The sequence below is a fragment of the Cetorhinus maximus genome, unplaced genomic scaffold (genome assembly GCF_964194155.1).
Source record: "Cetorhinus maximus unplaced genomic scaffold, sCetMax3.hap1.1 HAP1_SCAFFOLD_350, whole genome shotgun sequence".
NCBI lineage: Eukaryota > Metazoa > Chordata > Chondrichthyes > Lamniformes > Cetorhinidae > Cetorhinus > Cetorhinus maximus.
Window position 1 is genome coordinate 314,433 of NW_027596297.1, and position 23,458 is coordinate 337,890.

General features: G+C 43.1%; 1 long non-coding RNA gene across 1 annotated transcript in view; it reads left to right on the forward strand.

Moving 5' to 3' along the window:
* Window positions 1-2,024: 2,024 nt before the first annotated feature.
* LOC144673355 (uncharacterized) overlaps window positions 2,025-23,458 on the forward strand; it is a 64,179-nt gene continuing 42,745 nt past the window's right edge. Inside the window, exon 1 of the long non-coding RNA XR_013574291.1 lies at window positions 2,025-2,226. This is a non-coding gene — a long non-coding RNA (uncharacterized LOC144673355). The remainder of the gene's footprint in view (window positions 2,227-23,458) is intronic.

Genomic DNA, 23,458 nt, shown 5'->3' on the forward strand with positions numbered 1-23,458 from the left:
ACAACACAGGACGACTTGCATGCCAAACAGCATAAGCAACAAGTGATAGACAGAGCGAAGGGATCCCACAACCAACGGATCTGATCTAAGCCCTGCAGCCCTGCCACATCCAGTCGTGAATGGTGGTGGACAATTAAACAACTCACTGGAGGGGGCGGCTCCATAAATATCCCCATCCTCAATGATGGAGGAGCCCAGCTCATCAATGCAAAAGATAAGGCTGACGCATTTGCTACAATCTTCCACCAGAAGTACTCAGTGGCTTATCCATCTCGGCTTCTTCTGGAGGTCCCCAGCATCAGAGATGCCAAGGTTCAGCCAAAGCAATTCTCTCCAAGTGAAATCAAGAAACGACTGAAGGTACAGGATTCTGCAAAGGCTATGGGCCCTGACAATGTTCCAGTAATAGTAGTGAAGACCTAAGCTCCAGAACTTGCCCCTACCCAAGCTGTTCCAGTACTACTACAATACTGGCATCTACCCTGCTATGTGGAAAATTGCCAAGGTATGTACTGTACACAAAAAGCAGGACAAACCTAACCCGGCCAATTACCGCCCCATAAGTCTACATCGATCATATGTAAGTTAATGGAATAGGTCATCAACAGTGCTATCAAACAGCATTTGCTTAGCAATAGCCTGCTCACTAACACCAAGCTTGGATTCCACCAGGGTCACTCCGCTCCTGACCTCATTACAGCCTTGGTTCAAAAATGGACAAAAGAGCTAAATTCTCGAAGTGAGTTGACAGAGACTGCCCTTGACATCAAGGCCACATTTGACCGAGTGTGACATCAAGGAGCCTTAGCAAAACGAGTCAATGGAAATCAGGGGGAAATCTCTGCTGGTTGGATTCATACCTAGCATGAAGGAAGGTGGTTGTGGTTGAGGTCAGTCATCTAAGCTCCAGGACATTACTGAGTTCCTCAGGTTAGTGTCTTGGGCCCAACCATCTTCAGTTGCTTCATCAATGACCTTCCTTCCATCATAAGGTCAGAAGCGGAGATGTTCGCCGATGATTGCATAATGTTCAACACCATTCGTGGTTCCTCAGATATTCAGGCAGTCCATGTCCAAATGCAGCAAGACCTGGACAATACCCAGGCTTTGGCTGACAAGTGGCAAGAAACATTCATGCCACACAAGTGTCAGGCAATGACCATCTCCAACAAGAGAGAACCTAACCATCGTCCCAAATGTTCAATGGCATTACCATCACCGAATCCCCCACCAGCAACATCCTGGGGGTTACCATTGGCCATAAACTGAACAGGATCAGCTGGATTACTGTGGCTACAAGTGCAGGTCGGAGGCTAGGAATCCTGCGACGATTAACCCACCTCCTGACTCCCCAAATCTTGTCCAACATCGACAAGGAACAAGTCAGGGGTGTGATGGAATACTCCCCTCTTGCCTGGATGAGTGCAGCTCCGACAACACTCAAGAAGCTTAACACCATCCAGACAAAGCAGCCCGCTTGATTGTCACCACATCCACGCAGTGGTAGCAGTGTGTACCATCTACAAGATGCACTGCAGGAATTCACCAAGGTTCCTTGGACAGCAACTAACAAACACATGACCACAACCACCTAGAAGGACAAGGACAGCAGGTAGATGGAAACACTACCGCCTGGAAGTTCCGCTCCAAGTCACTCACCATTCTGACTTGGAAATATATTCCCGTTCCTTCACTGCCGCTGGGCCGAAATCCTGGAACTCCCTCCATCACATGGACTGCAGCGGTTCCAGAAGGCAGCTCACCTCGAGCTTCTCATTGATAATTAGGGATGGGCAATGCATTCTGGCCTAGCCAGCGATGCCCACATCCTATGGATACATTAATAAATTAAAAATAAAATTCGCAGACATCCTTATATCGCAGACGTTTGCTTCCTGTTGGCCTGATGCCAATTCGAGGTTGCAACTGAGCATGTCTTTGGGAATGTGGCAGTCACATGACCCAGGCAATGGAGGTTGTTTATCTTAACGGAAGGTGTAGTCTCTGCACCCTGGACCGTATCTTTGAAGACCAAACCTGACGCTGATTTCCAGTCCAAACACCTTTCAGGTCAGGGATCTACAAGCTGCTGCAAGTGAGCTTCAATATAGGCTGCCAGCACAGCTTTAGCAGCAAACAGCAAGTCACAGACTAAGGCTTCGCGTACGTTGGTTTTGATGCACAGCCTTACCAAATTGAACAGTTTGCCGTCAGTTCTGCATGCAGGTAGGCACCCTCATTCGACTTGCCAAAAGCGTACAATAGCAACATAGGAAAAAATATGCCAAAGAGAATTGGCGCCAGAGCATTTCCCTGCTTTACTCGACTGCTGACCTTGAAAGCACTTGATGTTCCTACGTTGCAATTGACGGAACTATGCATGTTCTCGTGTAAAAAAGGATGGTGCCCTGGGGTCCAGGAGGGCAGACTATTTTCCTCAGCGGTTTGTAGAGTCCATCCCTGTTGACTAAATCGAAGGCCTTGGGGAGGTCTACGGAGGCAATGTCGAGTGCTCTGTGCTAATCTTGGCACTTTCCCTCCAACTCTGAAGTAAGAAAACCATGTCGACTATCGATCTGTCAGCTCTTAAATCGCACTGACACTCAGGATAGATGCGTGTTGCCAAGGTCTGCAATCTGGTCAGAGCAAAGATCTTCCCCATAATACTAAGCAAGTAGATGCCTCGATAACTGTTGCACTCACTGCCATCTCCATTTCTTTTCTACAAGGTAACCATGTTTCCATCACGTTTGTCTTGAGGCACAGATCGGTCCTTCCAACAAGACACAAACGTTCATGGAAATGCTCCAGCAGTGCTCGTTTTCTGCTTTTGATATTTTCGGGTGGAATGCCAACAATTAGCAGCTTTGCCACTGGCCAGACAGTTAATGGCTTTCTTGAGTTCCATTACATTGGGCTCACTATCTGGCTCCCTCATGATTGGAACGTCTGGAATGGCACCGAGAGCTTCTTTAGTGACAATGATCCCCATTTCGTGGAATTTGAGATCGTTGTCCACCAGCCTTCTATCTAATTGCTAGGTTCAGTGATGATCATCCCTATCTTTGTCTTCAAGTGAGCTGCCTTGTTTGCTGCTGGGCTCGTTGCTTTCTTAATTCCGTCATACATCCCTGTAGCATCCTGGAATACATCAGCAGATTGTATCCTTTTGCAGAGTTTCAATGAATATCGATTGGTGCATTACTGAGGAGTCTGCTGAGACTCGGTTCTGGCAGTCCTGAGTGTATATAGCTGTTATTTGCTGGAGAGTTTCTGCTGGCTCATGAGGGCTCTCCTCTTGGTTGCAGTGATCGACTCAATGTTAGATGGCGTTGCACAGATGATCCCACTCTGACTCCACACTCTGGCCTTGAGTGTTGTTGTCTGAAAGATCCCGATTGAGGATGTTGAGAAACGCCTGGGTCATTCCTGGGTCAGTGGTAGGGTAAGTGTTTATCCGAGAATGATCTTTCTTCTCGGAGTGGTTTCGTTTCCTTAGCTGAAGCCTGCTCTTGCTACAGAACAGGGAGTGGTCAGTGCCACAGTCAGCGCTGTGATAGCTGTGGGTCATGTGGACACTGTTGAGGATGGTATTACTGGTGATGACAAGGCCTAGCTGGCGCCAGTGGCATGAACTCGCATGTCTCCAGGACACCTTGTGGCATGGCTCGGTTTGCAAGGAACTGTTCATCACAACGAGTCCATGGCGCCAGAAACTTCTCTCCATTTTCATTCATCTTGCCGGTTCCTTGGTGCCCTGTGCACAACGTCCAAGTTGTGCAGTCGGCACCCACCCCTGTATTGAAGACCCCGAGAAAGAATAATCCCTCGGTGCTGGGTATTATGTTGATAGCAACGTCAAGTGCTCTGGCCTGATCCTTGACATCTGGGGTGGAGGTGAATGTTAACGCATAGATGCACATGTGGCTAACTGGGTCCACACGTGTTGACAAACAAGGAGCACGAAGTCTCTCTGAGCCTTCTGTGGGCGGGGAAGTGGCGGGGGTGGTGGTGATGGGGTGGGGGAGGTGGGGGCTGTAGTTCAATCACCACAAGAAGCCTGTTATTTTTACTGCAAGATTGACTCCATGCTCACGCGATGCCTCTTGAGATTTCTCCTGCCAGAAGAACGTGTAGTGTTTCTTTTTAAGGGGTACACTTTCAGCAAACCCAGTTTCTTGCAGTGCAGGTATGTCTACATCGAGCCTTGTAAGTTCTACGTCGCTGACAGTTGTCTTGCATGAAAAATAAATCTGCAGAAAGTCGTAGGTAAGGCCAGGATGCATGGTCCTTATGTTCCACCTTGCAAGGTAAATAAACTGGTGTATTATTTGAACTTGCTTTGCCCGGTGTATAGATTATCGACCCGCATGTTGAGAGATAACTCTCTAAGCTCCAAACACCCATTGATGCAGGCAGGCCGTGGAAGGACGACACCTAATTGACTGAGGCCAGCTTGGACCTGGCTGTAGTTAACAAATGAGACATGATGCTCCAACGCCCACCTCCACGACCATCAAACATACCCCCTGGTGCTAATTCCCCACGCTAATTGAGAGAGAATTTGTAAACCGTAACTGCTTCTTCCCATGTTGTGCCAACATAATCCACGAAGCTGGAGTGTCCACTCCAGGCACAGGCTTGGTCGTATAGCATGGAGACCCTGAATTCCCCAAGCATCAAGACCCCATAACAACTACCACCCCCCACGCACCTCACCCCCATCCCCTCGCTGGCATTGTTAGCATTGCTAGAGGTAAGGATGACACGGAAACAGTCTGCTTATGACAGATGTAATGTGGATAATGCAATTGAGAACCAGTTCAGAGAAAAAGTTCAGAGGGGAATTAAGGAACAAATAAGAGAAGCAAAGAGAGTATGAGAACAGTCTGACAGCCAACAGAAAACGGAATCCAAAAGTGCACGATATGCATGTGAATAGTAAAATGATGACAAAAGGAGGATTGTCGCTGATTACGGACCATAAGAGGGATCTACACATGGGGTTAGGAGACATTGCTGAGGTACGACATAAATACTTTGCATCTGCCTAAACCATGGAGTAAGGTGCTACACAAGTCATAGTAAAAGGGGAGGAAGTTTAGACACTTGAAGAGTTTAAAATTGATAAGTAGAAGGTGTTTGATAAGCTGCCGGTACTTATAGTTGATAAGACAACAGAACAGGATCAGATGCATTAAAATACACTGAGGAAGTAAAAGTGGAAATTGTGGAGGCACTGACCATAATTTTTTAATCTTCCATAAACTTGCGGGTAATGCCAGAGGAAAGGATGCAGCCAGTTACTATTTGCTACAAGCTCAGCTGCAGGACTTGTCGGAAACCTGCCTGGTAGATGATGACGTTTGAGACTCCACTCTGGGTTTTATGTCGGGGTTATGTCCTTAGTCTTCTTCTTTGCCAGGACACACAGAAAATGATGAAGCTATTTACCCTGAGTTCTGGTTCATGGGAACCAGGGCCTAATCACTCGCTGGTGGACCCGCATGCTGTGTTTCTGGGGGCCAGGCCTCCTCCGAGTGCCCTCTAGTTTAACCTGGGACCGTGGGGCGCTCAGTTTGTGTATGTCACCACAGTGAGGCACTGCACAGGGTTTGGTGATGGAGAGGCTATGTACTGACAGGGAGTGATTTCCACAGTCAGGTCTCTTTTTTGCAATTAATGTACTTCCACCCACTACGTCAACACACTTGATGCATCACATCAGATGGAAACTTAGGTTTGTCCTGAATTATCGTTTCTGAAAGATTCTCTTCAAGCTAGATTAAACTGACTGGCCTGTAGTTGCTAGGCTTAATTCTACACCCTTTTATGAATGAGAATGCAATTCTCCAGTCATCTGGCACCACCCGCAAGTTTATCAAAGATTAAAAAATTATTGTCAGTGCCTCCACAATTTCCACTTTTACTTCCTCAGTGTATTTTAATGGATCTGATTCTGTTATCTTATCAACTTTAAGTACAGGCCACTTATCAAACACCTTCTACTTATCAATTTTAAATACTTCAATTGCCTGAACTACTTCCTTTTTACTGTGACTTGTGTAGCACCTTACCCCATGGTAAAGGCAAATGCAAAATATTCATGTCACACCTCAGCAATGGCTCCTGACCCCATGTGCAGATCCCTCTTATGGTCCGTAATGAACCGCAATCCTCCTATTCACATGCATATAGTAGACTTTTGGATTCAGTTTTCTATTGGCTGCCAGACTGTTCTCACACTCTCTCTTTGCTTCTCTTATTTGTTTTTTAATTCCCCTCTGAACTTTCCATATTCAGCCTGGTTCTCAATTGCATTATCCACATTACATCTGTCATAAGCAGACTGTTTCCGTGTCATACTTATCTCTATCTCTTTCATCGTCCAAGGAGATCTGAGTTTCTTTGCCCTATCTTCCTCCCTCGTGGGAATATACTTTGGCTAGACCCGAACTGATTCTTCTTTAAAGGCAGCTCATTGCTCAGTTACATATTTGCCTACCAATATTTCATTATAATTCATCTGGGCCAGATACATCCTTGGTTTTGGCCTTCCTATTCTGAGGAACTCAGACACTGATATCCTGGATTTTTTTTTTCTCCATAGATGCTGTTAGAACTGCTGGGCTTTTCTAGCATTTTCTGTTTCTGTCTCAGGCATTTAGTTTGTTCAATGCAGAGATTGTGAGATTTCTAAATGCCAATAGCGAATAGGGATATTGGGATACTGTGGGTAAAAGTCATTGAAGCGGATGATCAGCATTAGGCTCGATGGACTGAATAGCCTACCCCTGTTCCGATGTTCCTTTGTCTCAGGCACAGGTGGAGAGGGAAACCAGGTTAATATTCCGGGTACAAACCCTGTATCGGAACTGGAAACTTAAAGATCAGCAAGGACCTCAGTAGGGCTGGGGGAGAAAAGAAACAAATTGAAGCTCAATTGTAGAGAGGAACTTCCTGGGTAGAATGAGCTGGGAACTGCAGGAACCTGTAATGTTGCTCCACAGGCAGCAGGTGGCGCCAGATCACCATGTTTGAGATGAATCAGTGCAACCCTTCTGCTGCCAAGCGCTGCTTTCAACTATCGAATGGAAACCGCATTTTCTTTAAGAGGAACAACTCATTGTTTAATTACATTCCAGAAGCATAAGATGAATATTTTATTGCAACTTGCTCCAGACTCTGTTTGCTTCTGCTTTGATCTCGTAAAAATCAATCACTTATTAAAAAAAAGCAAGAGAAAAATTCCCAACGACCAACAGAAAGAATCGCAGGACAAGATTCCACGTTTTAAGACTTTTCCTTCAAAATAGCCTTAACATGACCTAACATGCAAGCAATACACCAAATTCTCAAAAATTACTACCCCACTAACTAATTGACACAACAGCAGTGCATTACGCCAGGTTCCCAGCTAATATGTAACCCATTAATGGAGAAAGTATTTTTTGTTCTTCTTTCACGGGCTGTGGGCCTTGCTGGCCAGGCCAGCATTTAATGTCCATTCCTGATTGCCCTTGAGAAGGTGCTGGTGAGCCGCCTCCTTAAACCTGTGCAGTCGATGTGGCCTAGGCATATCCACATGACTGTTAGGGAGGGAGTTCCAGAGATTTGACCCAGTGACAGTGAAGGAACGGCGATAAAGTTCCAAGTCAGATGGTGAGTGGCTGTGAGGTAAACTTGGAGGTTGCTGGTGTTCCCATGCACCTACTGCCCTTGTCCTTCTAGGTGGCAGAGATCGCGGGTTTGGAAGGTACTGTCAAAGGACGCTTGGCGAGTTGCGGCAGTGCACCTTGTAGATGGTGCATATGTGTATGGATGCAGCCCCTGTGCATCCATGTTGGAGGGAGTAAACATTGAAGGTGGTGGATGGCAAGCCAATCAAGCGGCCTGCTTTGTCCTGGACGGTGTCAAGCTTCTGGGGTGTTTTTGGAGCTTCACTCATCCGGGCAAATGGAGAGTATTCCATCACACTCGAATTGTGCCTTATCGATGGTGGCCAGGCTGTGGGGAGTCAGGAGGTGAGTTACTCGCTGTAGAATTCCCAGCCTTTGAACTTCCCCTGTAGCCAAACTATTTATTAGCTTGTTCGGTTCAGTTTCTGGTCAATGGTAATCTTCAGGTTGTTGATAATGGGGGTTTAGTGATTGTAATGTCATTAACTGTCAACGGGTGATGATTGGATTCTCTCTTGTGGGAGATGATCATTGTCTGACACTTGTGTGTCGTGAATGTTACTTGCTACTTGTCAGCCCAAGCCTGGATATTGCCCAGGCCTTGCTGCATTTGGACATGGACTGCTTCAGTATCTGAAGAGTTCCAAATGGTGCTGAACAATGTGCAAGCATCAGCGATCATCCCCACTTCTGAACTTATGATGGAAGGGAGGCCATTGATGCAGCAGCTGAAGATGGTTGGGCCGAGGACACTATCCAGAGGAACTGTCTCGCCAGTAGGTGATAATAACGTTAAAAACACATTCCTGCCATCTCTGAACCATTACTTTCTGTTTCACTTCATTATATTTCCAAATATCATCAACTTTCCTTGTGTTCCAAACCATTCGAGCCTTTCTGGTTTTCTCATGGAAGTGTGAACATTTCATGTTGAAAGTTTCTTCCAAATGAACATTCAAAAGTGATTTGACCAAATCAGTTGTGAATATCCTTGTATATTAATTATCCAGTTTTAAGCCATTAAAGGACCCATTGTGACAGGGTTAATGATTGAGATCAGTGTTCCTTATTAATGAATTGATTATATCGAATCATGAGAACACAAGAACTATAAGTGGGAGTAGATCATAAGGCTGCACCAGCCTGCTCTGTAATTTGACCATCCCTGGTCCTCTGTCTCATCTTCACCTTCCCATCCTCTCCCATATTCCTCAACATGCTGAGAGGTTTTCAAAATACAGTCTATCTCAGCCTGAAATAATTTCAGCAATGGAGCATCCACAGCCTTCGGGGGAAGAGAATTCCAAAGAAACTTCTCCTCATCTCAGTCCTAAGTGTTCAGCCCCTTATCCTGAGGCTGTGCCCTAGTGTTTTAGATTCTGCAGTCTGGGGAAACAACCTTGCAGTGTCAGTCCTGTCGAGGCCCTTCATAACCTTGTACGTTCCTTTGAAATCACGTCTATTCTTCTGAACACCAGAAATTATAACCCGCCAATCATAGGACAATCTTTCATCCCAGGAACCAATCTAGTGAACCTTTGTTGTATCGAAAGATGAATTGCTTCTGAAATAGATTTTTCTTCAATATTCCGTTACTATTTGCATTCTAAATCATGAAACAGATATATTACATGTCAAGCCTTCATTTTTTAAGATTTGAAGTCAGTATGAATAATATTTATAATTTTACCTGGCATTCAGAAGGTGTGCACACTTATTGAGGATTTTGCATGGTAAATAAGAGAACAAAAAAAAAGACCTCTGGACCAGCCTCGAAAATATCTATTACATGCCTCCACTCTTTTTACTGAGTGGATCCTTTAACTAGCCCAAGAGGCCTTGTTTTATATTTGGTTGGGAGTCTTCTTCATTAATTACGTGAATACCAAACATTTGACAGCATAAAATAGAACACACTTCAATATGCCACTTCATATTGTTGCTCAGTTATTTTTGGAGAACTGGTCGTACCTCGCTCCTCGGGCATACTCTCCTGAAATTGACAAAACGTAACTGTAAACACGTTAACAGCAGACCGATGGCAGTGCACAGTCGACAAGGTGCAACTTTGCAATGTGAAAGAGCACGAGAATGAATCATAAACATGTTGAGCAATTGGCTGATCTCAGCTGCCAAAAAGCTGAAGGAGAGGTTTGGACCTTGAAGAGGAATTGATGTATACTGTCGGAAGGAAAGAATTGTAAAGCTATTTAGCAAAGGCGAGCCAATTGTATTGGACTAACTGATTTAAAGGTTAGTGCAGTCAACGTTCTGGCGTTCAATATTGAGGGTGAGTGATTGGCCAGCTTGTGACAGGGATTTTTATAAACAGATACAAAGTCAACAAGAAACAGAAATAAGTGCTGGAGGAAACCAAATAGTCAGTTAATTGAAGATGCAGTGACGAAAGGAAAACATTTCTAAAAACACAGAGAAAGGGACGATAATATGAATCTAGAGGAATAGTAATGGGCTATGCAGCTTCGGCAACCTTTACGACCATTCAGTTGAATCAAGCAGCAACTCCTAATGCAGGTGACCAAATCATGAAGGAAGAAGTTGTTAGGAAGTGAGAGACTATGTTTAGGACAAAGATGCAGTTGGTAAGGTGCAGGGAGATTCTGGCTGCAGGAAGGTTGGTAGTGATGAGAGTGGGACTAATGAAAAGGGAGTTACCTAGAGGTGGATAGGTTCACATTGAAAATAAATGACAAAGGACACTAGTGTAGCAGAAACGACTGAATGGCAATTTAAGAAATGATGCAAGGACTCTGAAACTTCCCATGCAAGTCTGGCCTAGAAAATCAGAGCAATTTTCTTCACAATATTTCCTGCCATAATAAAACAAATGTTAGGAAAATTGCAAATAGGAATATCGGCCGGCCAATCTGCTGCAAAAATAATGGCAGGTTTCATTTTTTAAAAAGGTAAGCCATTCACGCGTTGTGAATGTTGCTGACAAGGCCAGCATTTATTGTCCGTCCCTAATTACATTTGGGAAGGTGGTAATGAGCCACATTCTTGAATACAATTGAATGGCTTGTTAGCCCATTGGAAGACAGTTCAAAGTAATTCACAATACTGTGGCTCTGAAGTCACATACGGAGCAGCCCAGGTAAGTACGGTAGATGTCCTTCCCTAAATGGCATTAGAGAACCAGATGACTGTTTACAACAATTCAATTGTCTCATGATCACCATTGCTGATTCTAGTTGTCCATTTCAGATTTCTTTTTAGTTAATTGAAATAAAATTCCGCAGATACCGTCACAGGATTTGAACTCATGTCGCCAAGTCATTATTTCAGGTCTCCAGATTACTAGTCCAGCAACATAACCATTCTGATGCTGTTCTTGTGACAAGAAAGGAGCGATGACCAAATAAAAGCAATGGAACTGCTTAGTAGCGTGGAAGTCGATGCAAGAAACATTTTCAGCCGACAATTAAGAGAAGGCCAAGAGGAAATGTGATCCCACATGACACTGAATGATTAATTAAATCTACAGAGCAGGCGGATGATATATAAGGGCTAGGTAACATTACAAGGATAAACGAAGGAACAAAGGTAGTCATATCTACACTAGTCTGTAGAGATGGAAATGCTAAATGCATTGAGCATAACTAATTCTTTCACGTAAGGCTGTATGACTCTGGAACTACAACATTGTACAAATATTTTAAACAAGGTTTTCTGCAGGTGATGGTGCATCGGAACAGGAGGCGAACATTCAATCCTTCGAGCCTGTTCCACCATTCTGTTAGATCATGAGTGGCTCTGTACCTCAACTGCATTTACCCACCTTTATTCTCTATCCATTAATGTGCCCAATCAACAAGAAGCTTTCATCCCTCAGTCCTGAAAACTTTAAATTGATTTATACTAGTGACCAGTTTTTTGAAGGAGAGTTCCAGGTTCGCGTCTCCTGTTAATAGTTGTTTTTTTCTCTCTCTCTGTATTTGCAATCACTTATTGGGAACATTAGCGTACAGGATGGACATGATGGTGTCTGGATGGGTAGTGCGCAGTTACACTATTAACTATACACCGTCCGATCAGGATATGAAGCTGGGAAATTTACTTCCCAGATGGGATGAGAAGAGAATGGGAAAGCAGGCAGGATTATGTTAATATTCATTTCTAACAGCCAACTGCATACCAAAGTGGCTCTGAATCTAGTTTGATAATATGATACATGGCTGCTTCGTGACCCATTGCGTTAGTGAAGCCACGAAAGACTTGATGGCATATGTGGTTTATGACATCAAGAATGAATGTCAAGGGAAGCTTTTGGAGGCAGTCTCATATAATCTGGAATTGAAAAATGATGAGTGCCTGCAACAATGGATTAAGAGACTCAAGTAGCCGCCGCGCAATGAGCAAGTTGAAGGCGCAATGCGCATTAAATTCAATCTCTATATCTGGTGTGAGCTCAGAATCACGGAATCTTCCAGCACAGAACGATGCCATTCAGACCCTTCATGTCTGTGTCGGCTCTTTGAAAGATCTGGCTAAATTATTCACACACTCCGGCTTTCTCCCCAGAATCCTGAAAATTCAAGGACACTCTAATTGTCTTTTGACAGTTATTTTTGAATCCGCGTCCAGTTAGGATGTTCCAGTTTTTAACAGCATTTTTTTTTTCACAAAGCTTTTTCCACATTTTCTTTCTAGCTCTTTTGCCAATTATTTCAAATCTATGATCTCTTGTTACCGACTAAATCGTCAGAAGGACTCGTCCCCCCTTATTTGCTTGTTCAAAACACCTCAGAAATTTGAATATCTCGATTATGTCTACCCTTAACTTTGTCTACTCCAAGCAGAACAAGCCCAGCTTCACACAACTGACCTCATCCATTCCTGGTCTTATCCGGGTAACATTCTTTGGACCATCTCCAATGTGGTTTCCAGATTTGTACACAATATTCTGGCTGAGGACCATCCGTCATTCGTAAAGATTTAGCATGATTTCCTCGTTTTTTTGTTTTCAATATCCTCATTGACAAAGCCAAGTATATTATATGCTTGCTTGACTACATTACCAATTTGCCCTACCACATTCAAAGATTTGTGAATGTGCATCCCATGGTATTTCTACTGTTCCAGCCTTTTTGAAGCACCGGGTTGGCCTTGTCAGGTGTGATGGTGATAATAAAATCTGGAAAGCTGGAATATTGAACCAGAATGCAGGAGATGAAATCCAACTTTGTGCTGTTGAGAAATTGAATTAATTTTATACCAAATGAGAATTTAGAATGGTAAGCGGTTATTTGGTCAAAGCTTTCAAAATATTAAGCTGAATGTGTAGAGTCGATAAATAGAAACTGCTTGTGCTGGTTGGGCAATCTGGGTTTAGGAGCATATTTCTGGAAATAAGATACAAACCTTTCAGGAGGGAAATTAGAATAAAAAATGTGGTAGATGTTTCCCATTCTATTACCAAATTTCAATTGTAGCTCGATCAATTTTACATTTTAAGTCCGAGATAGATAGATACATTCTTGTCAATCAAAATTATTGAGGGATATGGAACCAGGCAGAGTCTCGAGTTCGGTCATAGATAAGCCATTAAATTACTGAACAGGATAGAGGGACTAAATTGCCTCCTCCTTTTGCTGTGTTCCTTATGGAAAAAGGGGGCCTAACCGAATTTGTATTTTGACGCCCTTTGGGTGTCAGTATGTAGTAGTATTTAACGAATGTTTCAGAAATAAAACGGCAACGCCAAAGGTTATTTTACAATTTAAATAATAAGCAATCATAAAAATAGCATTGCATCTAAGTGATACATGAACTTAACCTTAAATTAAACAATGAACTAATAAATAACGACAATAAATTAAAATATTTGGAAACTTTTAGTCACATCTTTCTCGGTAGACAGAGTGGCCAGTGAAGATAGCGTGTCCTCTCCCATGGTTAATCACAAATATAATTTTATACGCATCAACTTTGACCAACTCAGTTCGTTGCTCACCACTAATACAGGCATGGTTAAAAGGATCCCGAGAGTTGTCTATGTGTTTGGAAATATGCTGTTGCAACTCCAAGTTTGTTATGTTGCAACAGCATTGCAGTCAATGGAAATCACTTTTTTTGGATTTAGACAAATTCTGCGTGGAAGTCCGCTCCAGCAATGTTAGACACTCTTCACCACGGTGCCCTGGGATGACGCTGTCTCATACTGTCTCATCACGGAATGTTGTCAGGACTCATAGCCTTGCAGTATCCAGTGCCTTCACGTGGAATGAATTGAATTGCCTGAAGACTGACATCTGTGATGCTGGGGGCCTCCGGAGGAGACTGAAGTGGATCATTCACTCTGCACTGCTGGCTGAAGATTGTAGCAAATGCTTCAGCCTTATGTTTTGCACTGGTGTGTTGGGCTCCCTCATCATTGAGGATAAGGATATTTGTGTGTCCTCCTCCAGTGAGCTGTTTAATTGTCGACCACCATTCACGACTGCATATGGCTTGACTGCAGAGCTTTGATCTGATCCGTTGGTTGTGTAATCGCTTAGTTCTGTCTATCATGTGCTGATAATACTGTCTAGCATGAAAGTCCTCCTGCGTTGCAGCTTCAAAAGGTTTCCACCTCATTTTAAAGTTTGCCTGATGCTGCTCCTGGCATGCCATCCTGCACCCTTCACTGAACCAGCGTTGACCCTTTGTCTTGACTGTAATTGTAGAGTGGGAATGTGCCAGGCCATGAGGTTATGGATTGTGTTCGAATACAATTCTGCTGCTGCTTGATTTGTTAGATCTGCTCAAAATCTATCCCATTTACACGATAATAGTGCCACACAACACAGTGGAGCATGTGCGGTGGTCGCACCCACTGATACTGTCATGGACAAATGCATCTGTGGCATTGGTAAGGATGTGATCAAGTATGTTTTTCCCTCTTCTTGGTGACTTCCCCACCTGCCACAAACCCAGTCTAGCAAATACATCCTTTATGACTCAACCACCGGTGATGCTACCGAGCCACTCATGGTGATGGGCATTGAAGTCCCCACTTGGGGTACATTCTGCGCTCTTGCCACCCTCAGTGCTTCCTCCAAATGATGTTCAACACGATTCATCAACTGAGGGGTGGGCGGTACGTAGTAATCAACAGGATGTTTCCTAGCCCATGTTTGACATGATGACATGGGACTTCATAGGGCCCGGAGAGAATGTCCATGACTCCCAGTGAAACTTCCTCCCAACTGTGTACCACTGTGCCGTATCTGTCCTTCCAGTGGGACAGGACATACCCAGGGATGGATGATGGCGGTGTGTGGGATATTGCCTGTAAGATAAGTTTCTGTGAGAATGACGATGTCTAGCAGTTGCTTGACTGGACTGAGAGACAGCTCTGCCAATTTTGGCACTAGACTCCAGATGATAGTAAGGAGGACTTTGGAGGCTGGACTTAGCTGAGTTTGCCGTTGTCATTTCCGGTGACTAGGTCGATGCTGGGTGGTCCATCCCTTTTAAGCTTTTTAGTGGACTGAAACAACTGAACGCTTGCTAGGCCATTTCATAAGACACGTAAGAGTCAACCACATTGATCTGGGCCTGGAGTCATATGTTTTTCCTTCCCTAAATGATATTCGTGAGCAAGATTTGACCCCACCCCCCACAAAACAAAAATGGTTTCATGGTCATTATTGGGCTTTTAATTTCAGATTTTTATTGGATTCAAATTTCACCACCTGCCATGGTTGGATTTGAACCCGTGTCCCCAGAGCATTACTAGTCCAGCGGCAATATCACTACGCCACCGCCTCCCCACAAGGAAGAATTTAAACTGTAAGAAAAAGGGACATTTAATTTTTGGCAAGTGTCCACTTGTCAACCAATCTTCACCCGTTTCCCTTGTAGTATAAATTGTTGTTCCTTTTGAAATTTGGTATTTTTGCGTCTGTCCTAATCGGTGCAAGACAAAAAGCTTCAATAGCATTTTTAAACTTTCAACGCTTCTCAACTTCTGCACAACGAATAAACTACTTAGTTCATTGCCAGGTTTTGTGTCATCCGCAAACTTTGAAATTGTGCTTTCTATATTCAAATTTAGATGATTTATATGGAACAAGAAAATGTTATCATGAATTGTTTAGCATTTCTTACCAATTTGTCTCAATCCTGAAGAAAATGCCATCCTTTTCGTCATTTAGTGCTTTGTCAAGTTGCACTGTTATTTGTCCAAGATATTGCACAATTTAGAAAATTCAGAGTCGTTGAGGTTCTGCAATTCCTGTGAAGGAAAATACAGTTTGTTAAGGAAGGAAACAAAGCACCGCGACCATTATGTTTAATAAGAACCTAAGAACATATTAATTAGGAACAGGAGTAGCCCCTCCACCGTTCAATAAGATCATGGCTGTTCTGATTGTGTTTCGATTTTCACATTCCCATCTCACCTCGAAAACCTTTTATCCTCTTGCCTAACAAGAATTTATCTATCTCTGCCTTAAAAATATTCAATGAGCCTGCCTCCACCACCTTCTGAGGCAGAGAATTCCAAAGCCGCAAAACCCTCTGAGAGAAAAATTTTCTCCTCATCTCTGTCCTAAAAGGGCGATCCGTAGTTTTAAAACAGTACCCCCTAGTAGTGGGCTCACCCACAGGAGTAAACATATTTTCGATGTTCGCCTTGTTATGGCTCTTCAGGGTCTTGTATACTTCAATCAAATCACCCCTCACTCTTCTAATCTCCAGTGGAAGCAAGCCCAGCCTATCCAACCTTCCCTCATAAGACAGCCCCCTCATTCCAGGTATCAATCTCTTAAACCGCCTTTGAACCACCTCCAATGCATTGGCATCCTTCTGCACACAGGATTTGATGTGTGGTCTCACCAATGCCCTGTATAACTGAAGCATAGCATTCTTATTTTTATGTTCAATCCCTCTCGTAATAAAGGATAGCATTCCATTAGCCTCCTTAATTTCTTGCTGTGCCCTCATACTAACTTTTGTGACTCATGTACTTGAACACCTAGATCCCTTTGCACCTCAGAATTATGCAGCTGTTCTCCACTTAATTAATACTCTGTTTTTTTGTTCTTCCTGCTGAAGTGAACAACTTCACATTTTCCCACTGATTTGCCGGATGTGTGTCAATCACTCAACCATAACTATATCCATCTGCAACCTCCTCATATCCTTTCAACAGCATACTTTCCTGCCCATCTTTGTGTCATCTGCAAATTAAGCTAGCATGTCTTCACTCCACTGATCTAAGTCATTGATGTAAATCGTAAACATTTGAGGCACCAGCACAGACCCTAGTGGGACTCCAATCATCACATCCTGCCAATCAAAAAAATACCCATTTATGCATAACCTCTGATTTCTGCCAGCCAGCCAATCTACTATCCATGGGCTTTTATTTTCCGCAATAATCTTTGATGTAGCACCTTATTAAATGCCTTCTGGAAATCCAAGTACAGTACGTCTGAAAGCTTTCCTTTATCCACTGTGCATGTTACTCCTTCAAAAAACTCCAATAAATTGGTTAAACATGATTTTCCTTTCACAAAGCCATGCTGACTCTTCCCTATTGCCTTGATCTCTTTCAAGTGACCAGTTAAAACCTCCTTAATGATTGATTCTAATAACTTCCCCATGACAGGTGTCAAGCTAAATGGCCTATAGTTTCCTGGTTTCTGCCTCCCAACCCCCACCCCCCATCCCTTCTTGAATAGACAGGTTATATTTGCTACTTTCCAATCTGATGGAACATTTCCAGAATCCAGCAAATTTTGGAAAATTAACACCAGCGCATCAACCATCTCATTAGCCACCTCTTTTAAGACCCAAGGATGTAGTGCATCAGGACCCGGAGACTTGCCAGCCTGCAGCTCCATCAATTTTCTCAGTACTATTTCCCTAGTTTCCCTAGTGATTTCAACTTCACCAAATTCCTTTTTTCAATTCGCCTCCTGATTTGCAGCTATTACTGGAAAGTTTTTTTGTATCCTCTATAATGAACACAGAAGCAAAATATTTGTTTATTTCTTCTGCCATTTCCTTATCATCTACTATTAGCTTCCCACTGTTACTCTCTAGAGGATCAACATTCACTTTCCTACTCTTTGAATTTTTAAATACCTGTAGAAACTCTTGCTATCCATTTTTACATTTCTAGCTAGCTTCCTCTCATAATCTAATTTCTTTCTCCTGATCAACCTTTTAGTCATCCTCTGCTCTATATATTCTGTCCAACCATCTGCCCTGCGACTCATTTGGCGGAGTTATGTGCTTTTTCCGTAAGTTTGATGCTTTCCTTACATCTTTAGTTAACCACAGATGATGAGTCTTCCCCTTAGAATGTTTTTTTATAGTAGGAATGTACTTATTCTGAATACTCTGATATATCCCCTTAAAGGCCTGCCACTGCTTCTCCATTGATCTGTCCTCTAGCCTAGTATCCAAGTTCACTTCAGCAAGCTCAGCTTTCATCCCCACATAGTTGGCGTTATTTAAGTTGAAGATACTAGTCTTAGACCCGCTCTTCTCCCTTTCAAATTGGATGTAAAATTCAATCATATTGTGGTCGCTGGCGTGTCTTTACTCTGAGGTCATTAACTAATCATGTCACGTTACACAGTAGCAAGCCTAATATTACCTGCTCTCTGGTTGATTCCAGAACAGGCTGCTCTAATAGACTGTCTCGAAATAATTCCAAGAACCCCTCTTCCAGGCTCCTACTGCCAATCTGATTTTTCCAATTTTTCCAGTTTATGTGTACATTAACATCACCCATGATTATATCCGTCCCTTTATCACAAGCATACAATATTTTCTCTTCAATACTTTGACCTACACTGTGGCTACTGTTAGGGGGCGTGTAGGCCACTCCTGCTAAACAGATTGTCTCCCTACTATTCCTCATCACCACCCAAACCGATTCTAGATCCTGACCTCCTGAAACAAGATCATCTCTAACTATTGCACCAATGCCCTCTTTAATTAACAGTGCTATCTCTCCACCTTTACCTAGCTTCCTATTCTTATTGAATGTCCTGTACCCTTCAATATTAAGGACCCAATTTTTGTTGCCCTGCAGCCACTTCTCCATAATTGATATCAGATCATATACATTTACTTCAATGTGGGCCATCAATTAATTTACCTCGTTATGGGTGTTACATGCATTCAGATAGAGAGCCTTCAGTTTTACCTTTTTGCTACCTTTGTAACATCAAGTCTTGACTATTGATGTATTCTTAGGTTTTTTTTTTCTCTGTTCCTTCCTGCCATTCTCTGACCCTCATTTCTGTGCGACCTGAATATTCAGGGATATGTGACATTCAGGAAGGATAGGAAGCTGGGTAAAAGTGGTGGGGTAGCTCTGTTAATTGAAGATGGCATTAGTATTGTGGTGAGAGATAACCTTAGCTCTAAAGGTCAAGACATGGAATCAGTTTGGGTGGAGCTAAGAGAGAGTAAGGGGCAAAAAGCATTGTTGGGAGTTGTTTATAGAATACCAAACAGCGTTGATAATGTAAATCATAGAGTTGCGTGGAACAAGGGTAAAGCAGTAATCAGGGGGGATTTAGGTCTACGTATATACTGGGTAAACATATGTTGTGGATGACAAATTCGAATGCATGCAAGACAGCTTTCTAGAGCAGTACGTTGCAGAACCAACTAGGAACAAGGTATTTTAGGTCTAGTATTTTGAAATGAAAAACTGTTAATGAATACGTTTATTATAAAGGAGCCTTTGGGAAAGAATGACTATAATAAAATATAATTTTACAAAAAGTTTTTAAGTGGTGTGGTTGAATCACAAACTAGGGTGTTAAATCTAAGCAAAGGAAACTATGAAGTAATGAGGGGAAAATTTGCTATGGTGGATTAGGAAACTACGTTAAAAGATACTGTCACCAGGCAATGGCGAACATTTAAAGAACTAATACATAAAGAAATCAAGGGCTATATTAGATAAAAGGAAGAGACGTGTAAAGTTGCCAAAAAATGGTGAGCCTGATAATTGGAAGCATTTTTGAATTATGCAAAGGAGGGCCAAGAAAAGTATTAAGAGAGTAAAAGTAGAATATGAGTGCAAATTAACAAGAATCATAAAAAAATGAATTGTAAAAGGTTCCTTAGGTTCACACAAAGTGATAAGATCACTAAAAACAAATGCGGGTCGATTACAAACGGAGTATGAGTATTTATAATGTAGAAAAAACGAAATGGCAGAGGAACTAGACAAATACTTCGTGTCTGTCTTGACTAAGAAAAATACTAAATGAAAAACCTTGAAACAATGGGGAATCAAAGGGCGAGGGTAATGAGGAACTGCAAGGTTAGTAAATTAGCAAAAATAAGTAGAGAAATTAATGGGACAAAGTAGATAAATCCCCCGAACTAGATTTTCCACATCCCAGAATGTTGAAAGAGGTGGCTGCAGAGAAAGTAGGTGCATTGGTGGTCATCTTTCAAAATTCTACAGACTCTGTAATTGTTACTGTAGATTGGAAACAGCAAATGTAGCCCCACTATTTAAGAAAGGGGGAATAAAGAAAACATGGAACTTGAGACCCATTAGCCTAACACCTGTCGTAGGGAAAATCATAGAATCTGTTACAAAGGATGTGATAACAAAACAGTTAGAAAATAATTGTAGGCTTGGGTAGAGTCAATAAGGATTTATGGAAGGGGAATCATGTTTAATAATCCTGTTGGAGTTTTTTTTGAGGATGGAACTAGCAGAATAGATAAGGAGGAACCTGTGCAAGTGGTATAATTAAATTTTCAGAAAGCTTTTGATAAGGTCCCACGGAAGAGATTAGTAAACACAATTAGAGCACATGGGATTGGGGGCTGGGAATACACTGGGTTGGACTGAGAACTGGTTACCAGGCTGAAACTAGTCAGTAGGAATAAATCAGTCATTTTCAGATTGGCAGGCTGTGAGTAATGGTTACCACAAGGATCAGTGCTTGGGCCCCAGTTACTGACAATCTATATCAATGACTTGGATGTAGGGATTAAGTGTAATTTTGCTAAGATTGAAGATGCCACAAAACTAAGTGGAAGTATGAATTGTGAGCAGGGTGCCACGGCGCTTCAAGGGGATTTGGAGAGGCTAAGTGGAGGCAAAAAATTGGCAGATTGAAGTCAACGTGGAGAAATGTGAGGATATCCACTTTGGTGGGAGAAATAGAAATACAGAGTGTTTCTTAAATGGTGAGAGGCTGGGAAGTGTTCAACTTCAAATGGACTTGGGTGTCCTTTTTCATAAGTCACTGAAAGCTAACATGCAGTTACTTCAAGGAATTACGAAGGGAAATGGTATGTTGGCATCTATTGCATGAGGATTAGAGTAGAGTTGTTAAGCTGTCTTACTGCAATTATATAGACAGAACCTTGCTGAGAACACACCTGGAGAACTGTGTGCAGTTTTGGTCTCCTTACCTAAGGAGAGACATTGTTGTCATGGAGAAAATAAAACGAAGGTTCACCAAACTAATTCCTGGGATGGGGGAATTGAAGGATTAAATAGACGGGGCCTTTATTCTCCAGCTTTTTGAAGGAGAGGTGATCTCATTCAAGAGTACAAAATTCTTGCGGGTTTCGACAGGGTAGATGCAAGGAGGATGCTTCCGCTGGTTTGGGGTTCTAGGACCGGGGGACAGAATAAGGGACAGACCATTTTGCATTGAGGAGGAATTTCTTCACTCAGTGGGTGGTGAATCTTTGGAATTCTCCGCCCCAGAGGGCTACAGAGGCTCAGTCATTGAGTATGTTCAAGACTGATATTGATAGATTTCTAGATATTAAAAACAGCAAGGGATACGGGGATAGCGCCTGGAATAAGCAAGTTGTCTTATGAGGATAGGTTGGAAAGGCTGGGCTTATTTCCACTGGAGTTTTAAAGATTGAGGGGTGACTTAATTGAAGTACATAAGATCCTGAATGGTCTTGACATGGTGGACATGGAAAGGATGTTTCCTCTTGTGGATGTGTCCAGAACTGGGGGACACTGTTTTAAAATTAGTGCTCGCCCTTTTAGGACAGAGATTTGGAGAATATTTCCTCCCAGATGGTTGTGCGACTTTGGAGCTCTCTGCTTCAGAAGGCAGCGCAAACGAGGTCATTGAATAATTTTAAGACAGAGGGAGATAGATTCTTATTAGGCAAGGTAATGAAAGGTTATCCGGGTAGATGAAAATGTGAGATTCGAGACAGAAACAGATCAATCACGATCTTATTGAATGGTGGGGTAGGCTCGAGGGGCCGAATGGCCTACTTCTGCACCTATTTCGTTTGTTTATATGTAAATTGTGTTGAAGTAGAAGATCAGCGAAGATCTCATTGAATGGCAGAGCGGGCTCTAAAGGCCGAATGACTTACTCCTGCTCCCCTTTCTTATGTTCTTACTGACAAGATGGTTAAGGGTTTTCTAAAATTAGGAAAACTGGAAGGAATGTATTTCAAAAAAGATATTAGGTGTTTTTAAGTTTGTAGAATCATAGATATTTACAGCATGGAAGGAGCGCTTTCGGCCCATCATTTCTGTGCCAGCTGGCAAGGAGGCATCCAGTCTAATCTTACTTTTCATAACTTGGTATTTGCAGTGGACATTTCAAATGCCTATCCAATTACCTTTTAAAAACATGCTGTGAAGTTTTCTGTGTTTAGCAGCATTTGGGGGCACTGATCCCCAGGTCCCCACCTTCACCCCTTATGTGAAAAAATTGCCATCAATGCCCATCTCAACCTCTACCTCTTGCCCGAAATCAATGCAACAATTTAAAGGCCCAACTGCCAAGAGGCTAGAGTCTTCCTTTCCACTCTATCTAGACATCTCATAGTTTTATAAAGTTCATAATCTCTGGCATCCACTTCCTCTGTGAATTCAATAAAAATCTGGAAAAATAAGTCTAAAGATGACCATGAAACCATTGCCGATTGTTGCAAAAACACGGCTGTTTCACTAATGCCCTTAAGGGAAGGATTCTGCCGCCCTGACCTGGCCTGGCCTTATGTGACACCCGGCCCACAGCAATGTGGTTGACTCTTCAGTGCTCTCCGAACAAGGAAAATTAGGGATTGGCAATAAATGCAGGCTTAACCAGAGACGCCCACACCCCATGATTGATTTAAAATCAAAAATCATCCTTGCCTCCCCACCACGCACCCCGCTCCACACACCACACCCTCCCCTCTGCAACATCCCCAAACGCCATACTCCTCAACCCCTATCGCCTCCTCCAAAACCCACACCCTTTCTCACACCCCATCATCCATACCCTCATACCTGTCTTGCACACGCTGTCGCCCCCTCTTAACACACACCCCATCCTCTTCCTCACTTTCCAACCCAGTTCCTCAGCACCACAGCAACACCCACACCTGCCCCTCCTCAACCCCCATTCCCTGTCCTCACCCTCTCCACAACATGCCCATTTCTGCTCCACCACACATCCCCAATCGCCCTCCTCCAAGCAACCCCCATCCTGCTACTCCTCAACTAACCAATCTCCCCTTCTCCTCAAGCCCCATCCTAAATTCTCCTCATCACCACATCCTCCTCACACCCAAAAACCTTCTCCTCACGTAAAACATCTTCCTCAGCCCCCTAACCTAGAACCATACAACTACAGAAAAGTTACACTACAGAAAGGGCGGTTGGGGCGGGGGTGGGGGGGTCGGGGGGGGGGGGGGGGGGGTGGCAATTCAGCCCATCGTATTTGTGCTGGCCGAAAAAGAAAAAAAAAACTAGTTGCCCATTTTAATCACAACTTCCAGCACCTAGACTGGAGCCTTGCAGGTTGCAG